Below are 10,844 nucleotides of genomic sequence, written 5' to 3' on the forward strand. Positions count from 1 at the left end.
AAAAATGTATGTGATTAAAATGCTTGTATTTATTTTCAAAAACAAAAAAAAAAAATTTTGCTAGGCCACTTTCATGTTCAATTTATTATAAAATTATTACAATTTTTTTTAGTTCGATACTTAGTCTATATTGAGATCCCAGATACCAATTTTTAGTCTAAATTTGAAACGGCGTAATCTGCCGGTCTAAAAGTAATTAAATTTTAGTTACATAAAACTTTTAAGCATATTTTTAAACAGAAATACCTTTAAAAATTATTGATTTTATCTAATTTATGTTTTTTCATTTTTTTATTATTGCGCAATAAAAAAAAGACATTAGTTTTAAAATGGCAAAATGGTATGATTTCTTTATTTTGTGTGCGTTTTACCAGACTACAGACTTAAGCTCCATTGCATAGAACAGAAGTGTTCCAAATTTTTAGTTTAACGACAAACGTGTAATGGACGGTTTGGGTTAGCGCTCGCAATTCTCAACCCAAGTACCTACGGCCTGTTGTATCGCTGTAGTCTGTAGCTAACTTCGCTGTCAATAATTATAGAATGGTTTTTCTCCCTACGGGTGACTCTATTATAGTCCTTAAAGTATAGCATGATTAGAATGACAGTTGTCAGAAAAAGTTACGCCATAACTTTGTAGTAACGTCTAAGGAGTGATTTATATTGACACACAAAAAATTATTTATATTTGGATGTTAATTTATTTTTTTAATACAATGCTTGACGACTTTCTTGCATGTTACATCATTTTGCAAAAACGTTAAAGATGGGACAAATTGATCAATGAAAATTGATTGACTAAAAAAATCATTCATTTGATAATGTTCACGAAAAAAGTACGAATGTCTTATTTTTTGGTGAATAATTATCTTAAACACACTATAATAGGCTTGTTTTTGCGTTTTTATATCAATTTTCGGAAACAGAGTTTCATGTTTGCATGAAAAAACTGATAAAATTTATTTGATCGGTACATGATCAGTGCTTGGTGATTTACCATCACTATTAACATAAGTTTGACAGCTGTCATTTTCATCAAGCTAAATTTTAAGGACTATAGGACTCTAAGGTTTAAGCGGTGCGATTTTAACAGCAAATTGATTTAGGAAAGCTGAGATAATTATTATGAATGATTTTAATCTAAGGCTATTGTCCAATTAGCCATTCAGCGGATGCGTGATATATGTAGAGCAATTGGCTTAGGAAAAGTACAGTAAGATTTTAATTAGCCTAGATTTTGAATTATTTTGGGTGATTTTAACGTGAATCTACTTTCGAATTTCCTCACTGCAAGACACGTGACGTACGATTGATTTTGGGAAACCATTGTAGGATTTCAATTTGCCGAGATTTTCACGGGCATTCAAATTTGTTAGTGAAAATTATTGGTGGAAGTTAATTTGAATACAGCAAAACCCCCTTTTTACGTTTTTCAGAGGAGCAAGAAAAAATTTGTAAAACTGAGGAAAACGCTTAAGTGAGGAAATGAAAAATGTATAAAAAAAAATAGGAATTACACAAAAATAAAATTGATTTGCCGCACTTATATGTAAATATACTTTCAGAAAAATCGTAAAAACAGTGATAAGTGTAAATTGTCAATATTTTTTTTCACCTATTTTCAATGATTTCACTTAAAATATTTTTATATTTTTTCAAACAATATTATGTAATCTGTTTTTTTTATTTGACTTAAAAACAGCATGTTAAAATTATTTTATGTGCGGGAAGATACAAATACATGTTTTCAGTTGGTAACTCAAAAATGTTGATTTCAAAGTTACCCAGTTGTGGTAACTACCCCGCGAATTGTGACGCACGTGAAAGTAAGACGATCGTTCTCGCGCTTCGGCGCCAGTCCAAAGACTACGAAATATTGCAATGAAAAGAACTCGCCGGGAAACGAACCTGGGGCTCGGGCGCGCTAGGTAAACGCGCTGAACACTGCTCCACGCAGCGGACTGATCTCCGCTCGATTTCCCTCTTCAGAATTTCTATCTGAGAGTAGCCAATGCCTGAAGCTTCTGGTTCTACTTCACACACAGAACTGGATTGTTGATTCCGCCCGCATTCATTGGACCTGGCTTTATTTTATATGACAAATTATGAAATAAAGAATTGCGATTTGGTTGACTGTGACTTGCACCGAGGAACATTACAAATAACATTAAATATTTAAGCCGGGACAACAAATCAAAGCAGGAACTCACGAGCGATGGTTCGACATTATTAACGCATGATACTCTCCAATAGCAGCTTGCCCTCCACATACCGCACACCGCATCTGAGGATATAAGTCTCCTCGGCGGTGCCCACATACACGGAAAAGTTGCTCGTTGCCGAACGAGAAAAGCTGCCCGAAGGAGCACTCTGTAATCTGGTAGCAAGAAGGTCATCCAGAAGTCCATAATATGCACTTCATTGGATTGAGAAAAGAGGGAAATGCAGTCTTCTGATGAAATGCAGTCGAAATGATTAAAAAACTTTTTAAAAGCCTCGAAATTCTTTTTGGAAGCCACCAAATCTGTAAACCCGACAGAACCTATAACAGTGCAACAGATTGTAGCAAAAAGCTCCATTCAAGACAAGACCACAGGATCTGTTCAAAGGGTTAAATTAGGATAACAAATAATTTGTCATTTAATGCATAGTCTTGATCTGATAAAAACTGCATAGTCCAGTGATCAGGGATAACTCCGACAGCAAGAATATTTGCCTCTTAGCATTGTTTCACTGATGTGAAAGATGTCGATCTCCAAAGTGATGATGTTCAGCTGTCTGACTGCTCTTCCAATCGGCATAACCAGAGGCAGGTTGGTTCTGGAAGCCGGGAGGTAAAACAGTCTGCTGACGCTGTCGGAAATAACCGCCAGGAACATAAAAATTGACACTCCAAAATGGCCGATTTCTCTATAAATCCTCTCATCAGTCCAAAATGCAAAAATCTCGCAAATTCCTCTCTGATACTGCGCTAAAGAGAGCTGCACATTGGACTGATTATTATTATTAATGATACACTAGCAGCCATTAAGCTGATGTGTGTAGATCAAGTGTACAAGTACATGGTTATTAAACATTATACATTGCTGTGTGCATCTAGTTAACATTCACTGAACTAGCACCGATCACTTTCTCGGGAAGGCCATTCCATTTCTCCGCGACTCGGCTTGTCAGGAAGTTCTTCCCGGGGTCGGATGAGAAGGAGGCAGTGTTGAGTTTCAATGAATGACCTCTGAGATGGCGGTTTTCATTCATAGTGAACATTGATTTCAACTTGGGTGCATTATATTGCTCAGTTAAGATTTTGAATGTCACCACGCTGCCTGCGCTCTTCTAGAAAACTTAATCCATCAATTAAAGTGTGCTAAATAAAACATTAATTATGCCTAAATAAAATCAATAAAGTCGAGGTCTCGTATGTCCACACCCCGAAACTGAACCGATTTTGTTTTTTGTCTCTTAAAAAGGAGTATCCAAACGAAATTTTCTGTTTCTGTAATTTTGCGTTTTTCAAAAATATCTGTATGCCGTACGTCTGAAAATGGCAGATAAAACGGGGCGTTTTTGACAGTTTTTGGGTTGTTCTAGTTCCCATAAGAAACAATTTGCCAAAAAAATAAAACAATAGAGACACTCCATTCACAATCACTGCTTCAGTGCCATAATCCAGGCAGAAAATACAGGGATACGTTTGTTTTTAAAAAAGTCAGACTGCGTTTACTCTTAAGATAGAACACAACGATTTCAAAATGCACACACCAATTGCCTTTATCGAGGCATTATCGATTTCACCTATTTTTTAAGTCGTATAATTTTTCTTCCTAATTTTTTGGACTAAATTATAAATTATAGATTTTAGGTCCTAGATGAGTGAAAACATTTTAATATCACAAAATGTATTTTATTGAGCGTATGGCCACGGTCGCTATGATTAATGGACAAGTGTACGACAGCCGTGGATATGTTTAATTTTGTAAATAAATAAATTTAAAAGTCTTGATTTTTCTCACCATAATATGACTGTACTGTCTTTAGAAAAAAATACTTTGCCCTCACGCAAAAATCCTCAGAGTGTTTAAAATGAAACTTGTTTAATAATTAAAATTTGAAGCACTAATTTTGTGATGTTCTATGTTAAATAATATAACGACGTATTTAATTTGTGTAATATCACAAGGGTTCAACCCTCTAGGGATTCGAAGATCTTAACAAAGACGATATCTGAAGCATAAGTCTGATCATCTTATCTTCATGTAATTAGTCCAATCACAGTGCCCTATGCATCACTTGGTATGGAGAATGTTCTAACAATTAAATTGTGTTAATTTGTGTAGAGGTTTCTTTTAAAATAATTTCAATAGAAGCGAGATTGCACAATGTTGAAATATTAACACAACGCCATTTTTGTGCTACTCCATAAATATGGTGGTGTATGATTTATCCAAAATATAAATAAATATTTGTGGGTTAATTTAAATTATAATTAATTAAAAATTAAAATGGATTTTTATGTTTTTTTTTGTTTTTTGGTCCAAGTCCTCTGACATTTTGGTAGTATATAATTATTTTTAAATATATTTGTTTTATATGTATACCTGGAAAAGTTTTGTTTGAAATCTACAATCAAATTGATTTTTTGAAATTTCACTGTATGTTACATTTTCTTATAAAATGATTTTTAAAGTAGGAGTTAGTATTCTTTAATTAAACAATTTTGAATTTTCTTATTTGATTAGCAATATGAAATCGTTTGATTATGGATTTGAAGTGAAGTTATCTGTATTAATTAAAATTAGTAAATACCGTCTCAATGAAGAAGTGTAATGCTATCCGAAATTAGAATTTTAAAATGTTTTTTTTAGACAGTAAGAACATTTAATTATGCGACAAAATTTTTCCACAATCTATGCAAAAACAATTTTAAAAGTATGTATTTTGTCGTAATTAGTTTGTGAATTACCCGCTCGTAATGCGACATTATCATTCGACATTTGAAATTCGTTAATCAAATTTGATTATCTCATGTATAGTGGAATGATGTTAGTTATACATACAACTGACAGTTAAATTTATTTCAATCAGTATTGTAAGTTTTGTTCGCCGATCAATTCGCATTTATTTTTTTACCAAGATGAAAAACATTAAAAAAAATGTGCCTTCAAAATAAAATAATAAAGCTTTTGGATTTTGAAAAAAATTAAACTTCTTGATTGTGTTGTAAAAATATAAAAATCTGTCTCGCCACAAGTGACAAGAATATTTTTCACCTCAATTTTAATTTTCGTCTTAAAACCTCTGATATTTTGGTAATATTTTTTTTAAAAGTAAATCAACGGTTCAGATTTCATATTTTTCTCGCTCGATTTAGTCTAGGGTCGATGTCAATTAAAAAACTAATACATGTTTATTTTATTACCTTTTCAACTATTTATTTAACTACTTATTTAACTATTTTATACACACATGCATGTGTGGCAATGTTTTTTTTATTTATATTTGTTATCAAATACGTCAAACAGTTCATTATAAACATCACATTTGTTAAATAATTACTCTCCTGTAATATTACGATATTCGACATTGGCCCTTATAAATCTAAGCCACAGATATTATTTTATTGCAACCACTGGAATGTAAATGCATTTTTTTTTAAATTTCATTCATAAAGATCTGTTAGAAAATATTTCGCTGAAGTAAGCAAGAATATTTTGTTCAAGTATAAATTAAGTTCGAAGACCGCTAACATTTTGATAATAAATTTTAAGTTTGTATATTTAATAGTATAATTCGCTTGTTTAAACTCACACCAATATGACGTACTATTTCTCGTAGTCTTTTTGTTATAATCTTATTTATATTTTTAACTTTACATGGCATCACAGTGGGGTCTCAAATATGTAATGAATTCCCATTCTAACGACCACACTTGACACTTACATTACTGCGTTTCTAACGCTTTTGTCTTATGTATATTTAATTTTTAAATTAAGAAATTAAATAAATATTTTGTTGTATGTGTGTATATATATTAGTGATGGATTTTTTATCACTAGCGTGCTAATGAAAATAGTATAGCACGTTAAACAGTATCGCTAGTGCTAATGCTAAAAAATATTTCAGGAAGGTTTCTTCCCAAAAGTTGCGAAAAATTTTTTGTCATTCGAGATTTACGGTCTTTTTTCTCTTATTTACCAGCAATATTTTGAGTTTGTCCAAATTTTTGAAGACAAGGACTGGATTCAACTCCCTGGGGAGCTGTTAATATTAACATATTACAACAGAGGCGAAAAACATAGAGAAGGTAATATAGAAGTCTAGGCATCTACAGGGCTAATGACCTGTCGTTGGCTGGTTCAAGTGGCCACTTTACACACTGTGTAACATTCACCATTCTGCCCATATTTGAACATCTATATTCCTTAAATTCTGTTAACATTTGTGAAGTTAAAGAGCTTTTTTGTTATGAATAAAAAAATATGTAAAATCAAAATGTACACTGTTTTATAAATCTCATTAAATTTGTTTAAATTTGTTGCAACAATCATGTCTGAGAAGGGAATATAGAAGTCTAGGCATTTACAGGGCTTATGACCTGTCATTGACTGGGTTAAGTGGCCTATGTTTAAACATCTGCAGTTCTTCAACTCTTCTATCTGTTGGCTTTTGTGAAGTAAAGGAGCATGCAAAAAATAAAATTCCCCAAATTAACCAATCTCTAGGACATAGAGAAGATTCAGAATACCACCACAGATAGCTTAATCAATAATGTTTTGAGTGTTTCCAAATGTTTGCAGACAGGCCACTTTGGCCGTTTGGTACATTTTGTTGGCCGTTTTAGTGGCTTTTTTTTCTCCCAAAACAGTTAGCGAGGTTTTATTTTTTGGTTATCAAAAATCAAAAAATCTCTTTTTTTTTTTTAATGATTATAATTTGTTTTTACAGGGTTTTTCCTATGATTCTTACACCCAATTTCCATTTTTCCCCACAAAAAAATCTTAGCTAACCAAAAAAATTATAACTTGTAACATTAACAGTATATTGTTTTATTTAAAATTTATTATCTTTTAATTAAATTTAGCAAAATTAATTAATATTTGTTTATGCTAATTATATATTTTCAAATAATTCACGATTCCATCACTGATATATATATTTATTTGGTATTAATGTATAATTTGAAATGTGCAAAAGCAGAACATGTAAAATTACAAAAGGCTTCTTCGTGTATCGAGTATGGATTGTTATAATCACTTGTTATATTATGTGTTTTAAAATAAATATTTATAGTAACTGTCTTTTTGCCGTTTTATTTATCCCAGATTAAAATTATGCAAATATCGCCTTGCGGTGTAGTGATCAAGTATCTGATATCATAAATGGAGGTCCTGGGCTTGATTCCAGACAAAGTCGGATAATTTTAAAAGGATGGTATTAAAAAATAATGCGAATTTTCAACTTAAATTAAATTTCATTAAATTTGTGAAAATATCTGAGGAATAGCAAATTGATTTATGCTTTATTATTTTGGTTCATAACATGTTAAGAACTGATATAAACTTTTAATAACATTACACTTTTTTTATCAAATTTCTCAATAACATATTTTTTTCAAATTAATTTGAAATATTTCAATATTTTCTATCTCCTTTATAGTGGCCACTTTACACACTGTGTAACATTCATCATTCTGCCCATATTTGAACATCTATATTCCTTCATTTTTTTCATCTTTCATCTGAATGTTACACAGTGTGTAAAGTGGCCACTTAAACCAGCCAATGACAGGTCATTAGCCCTGTAGATGCCTAGACTTCTATATTACCTTCTCTGAAATGTTCTTCATCTCTGTTGTAATATGATTTATTAAGGTGAATTAAACGCCTTATACAGGGTGTTCTTTAAACCCTGCCACATCCGAAACCACGATGATCAGTATGGGATGGGCAAGAAGACATATTAGCATATTTAAAACAATATTTAGAACCCGCAGTTAAAAAAAACAAAAAAATATTTAAAAAAACCAAATGGTTTCTTACTTCTGCAGGGGAGAAGCGAAGGGGGCGTGGCCATGTGGTTAATAGTGTATCAGACTCCTCGCTTCTCCCTTGCAGAAGTAAGCAACCATTTCTTTTTCTTAATATTTTATTTTTGTAAATTTAATTTGTTCTAAAAATTTATTTTAATGTGCCAATATGTCTTCTTGGTCATACTGATCATCGTGGTTTCGGTTGTGACGGGGTTTGAAGAACACCCTGTATAGCGGCGCGCGTCGAGCTCCGCGGGGCTAGCCGTAACGCTGAGCCGGCGGGCTTAGAGTGGAGGGGGCAACTCTACCCCCACCACTCGCAGTACACTGCCGGCCGCAGGTCTCGTAAATAGCGGCGCGCCTCGCTCGTGCGGGTCATTTCGCCGATAGCCGCGACGCGCGCAACATATAATACAACACAACCATCCTTTTTAGGACTTTATTACAAACATATGAACATTTTTAATGCATTTATATATATTTTTAACTACGAGTATATCTGGCTATATTGCCCCCGGTATTGCTGAGGCAAGGCTCGAAAGCGAACTATTGATCTTTATTGGGAGCCTAGCACTCAGCCAAAAAATACCGGGGTTCCTATAGTCCTTAAAATTTAGCTTGATTAAAATGACAGCTGTCAAACTAATGTCAATAGTGATGGGAAATTACTGATCACTGATCATGTACTGATCAAATCGATTTTATCAGTTTTTTCATGCAAACATGAGACTCTGTTTCCAAAAATTGATATAAAAACGCAAAAACAAGCATAGTGTTTAAGACAATTATTCACCAAAAATAAGACATTTATACTTTTTTTCATGAACAATAACTAATGAATATTTTTTTTATTCGATCAATTTGTCCCATCTCTAATGGTTTTGCAAAATGATGTAATGATTAGGTTTATTTTAGATTTTTTTCAGTTTTAAAGATGATTTTATACATTTATGTTGATTTACATGTCAAGCATTGTATTTAAAAAATAAATTAACACGCCAGATACGAATGATTTTTCGTGTGTCAATATAAATAACTCCTTAGACGTTACTACAAAGTTATGTCGTCAGTTTTGCTGACAAATGTCATTCTAATCAAGCTTTATTTTAAGGACTGTAGCTACATTTATTGGCTGGACAAGTAAGTTCACAATTGGAGGAAGGAAGTTATCCAACCCAAGATATGCTGATGACACCACACTTATTGCATCGTCAGAGATTGAAATGAAAGAACTAATTGACCGAATAGATGCTGCTAGTTTAGATCTGGGACTCTTAATGAATATGAGCAAAACTAAGCTTATGATCATTGATCGAGCTAATAAAGTAGCACCATTATCCTTACTGCGCAACTTAGAAAGAGTCAACAATTTCATTTATCTAGGTTCTCTCATTAGCGATGGTGGTGGGTGTGAAGGTGAAATACGGCGGTGTGTTGGTATTGCCAAAAGTGCTATGAGTCGGCTGGTGAAGATCTGGAAGAATCGAAGTATAACCATTAACACCAAAAAGAGACTGGTGAAGGCCTTGGTTTTCTCAGTGTTCATGTATGGTGTGGAGTGTTGGACACTGAGGGAATCTGAAAAGAAAAAAATCGAAGCTTTCGAGATGTGGTGTTGGCGGCGAGTGCTGCAAATTCCGTGGACGGCCAGACGTACGAATGCATCTATTCTCCAGGAACTGGACATAGGAGAAAGACTGATATCCATGTGCGAGAAAAGAATCCTGCAGTTCTTTGGGCATATTTCCAGGGAAGATTCTGATAGTTTGGAGAAAACTATTCTCCTGGGAAGTGTCGAAGGGACAAGGTCGCGTGGACGTCAACCGACAAGATATCATCACTGACGTATGCCTATAGAAGAGCACAAGACTGTTCCAGGTGGAGGGAGACTGTCCACCGACGAGCCATGCCTGGAGTCAGGCGTAATCACCATCCTCAGACACGGATTGAAGAGAGCTACATTTAATCATATTTATTATTTTTTATTTACATTTATTTATGATACATGCGTCCGGAACAACATACATAGTAAAAGCAAAATGCATGTAACCTGTAAGTTTTACATTAGATGTGTTGAGCCGATAATTTGTTTCGATCTATTTTAGCTAAAAAAATTATATGTGAGTAGATACTGGTTAATTTTGGTTTTGTGAAGTTGCTACGTCTGACGGGACATTTTGGGATTGGCAACACTGTCTGGACCGTGCGCGCCTCTTCGCTTTTTCGAATGTTAATGTACGCACGCTTTTTGAATTATTGTTAAAAGTATCATCCGCTATTTCGCCGTGTAACTAACTCACACAACGCCACAAATTTATAATCATCCATCGCCGTTCTTCAGCATCCGCCGCCTCCAGACGAAATTGCGTGCCTGCTGTGTTCCTAAACACCAATTTCCCTAACAGCTTGAGCAGATCGCCGACAAGGAAGAGGACTCAACACCAGGTTAGTCCGTGTTATTACATGTTGATTTTCTCTGGTCTGAGGACATTTCTAATAGATTGTTGGCTGCATCCATTAGCTGTCCGCTATTACCAATTTATTTTAAAACGCAAAAGTGGATTCTATTTACACGATTCACCAACATGCAGATATAATAAAGTGATCTATGAACTTACCTAAATCGCAAAGACACCCGCAAAAGTTACAATTTTTTCAGTTTTCAATGAAATTTCATAAAGCAAACATATTTTGGCATCGTATGTTGAAAGTGTAATGAAAAATTTGACATATTAGTGACAGCGGCGCCATCTTTTGTATATATCTGAGATCTGAACAAAAATATTTCGGAATGGTATGTCAAAAGTGACACTCAATC

This window comes from Micrasema longulum, unplaced genomic scaffold (assembly GCF_059751315.1).
Source record: "Micrasema longulum isolate JH-2025_06_02 unplaced genomic scaffold, ASM5975131v1 h1tg002960l, whole genome shotgun sequence".
In the NCBI taxonomy this organism is placed as follows: Eukaryota; Metazoa; Arthropoda; class Insecta; order Trichoptera; family Brachycentridae; genus Micrasema; species Micrasema longulum.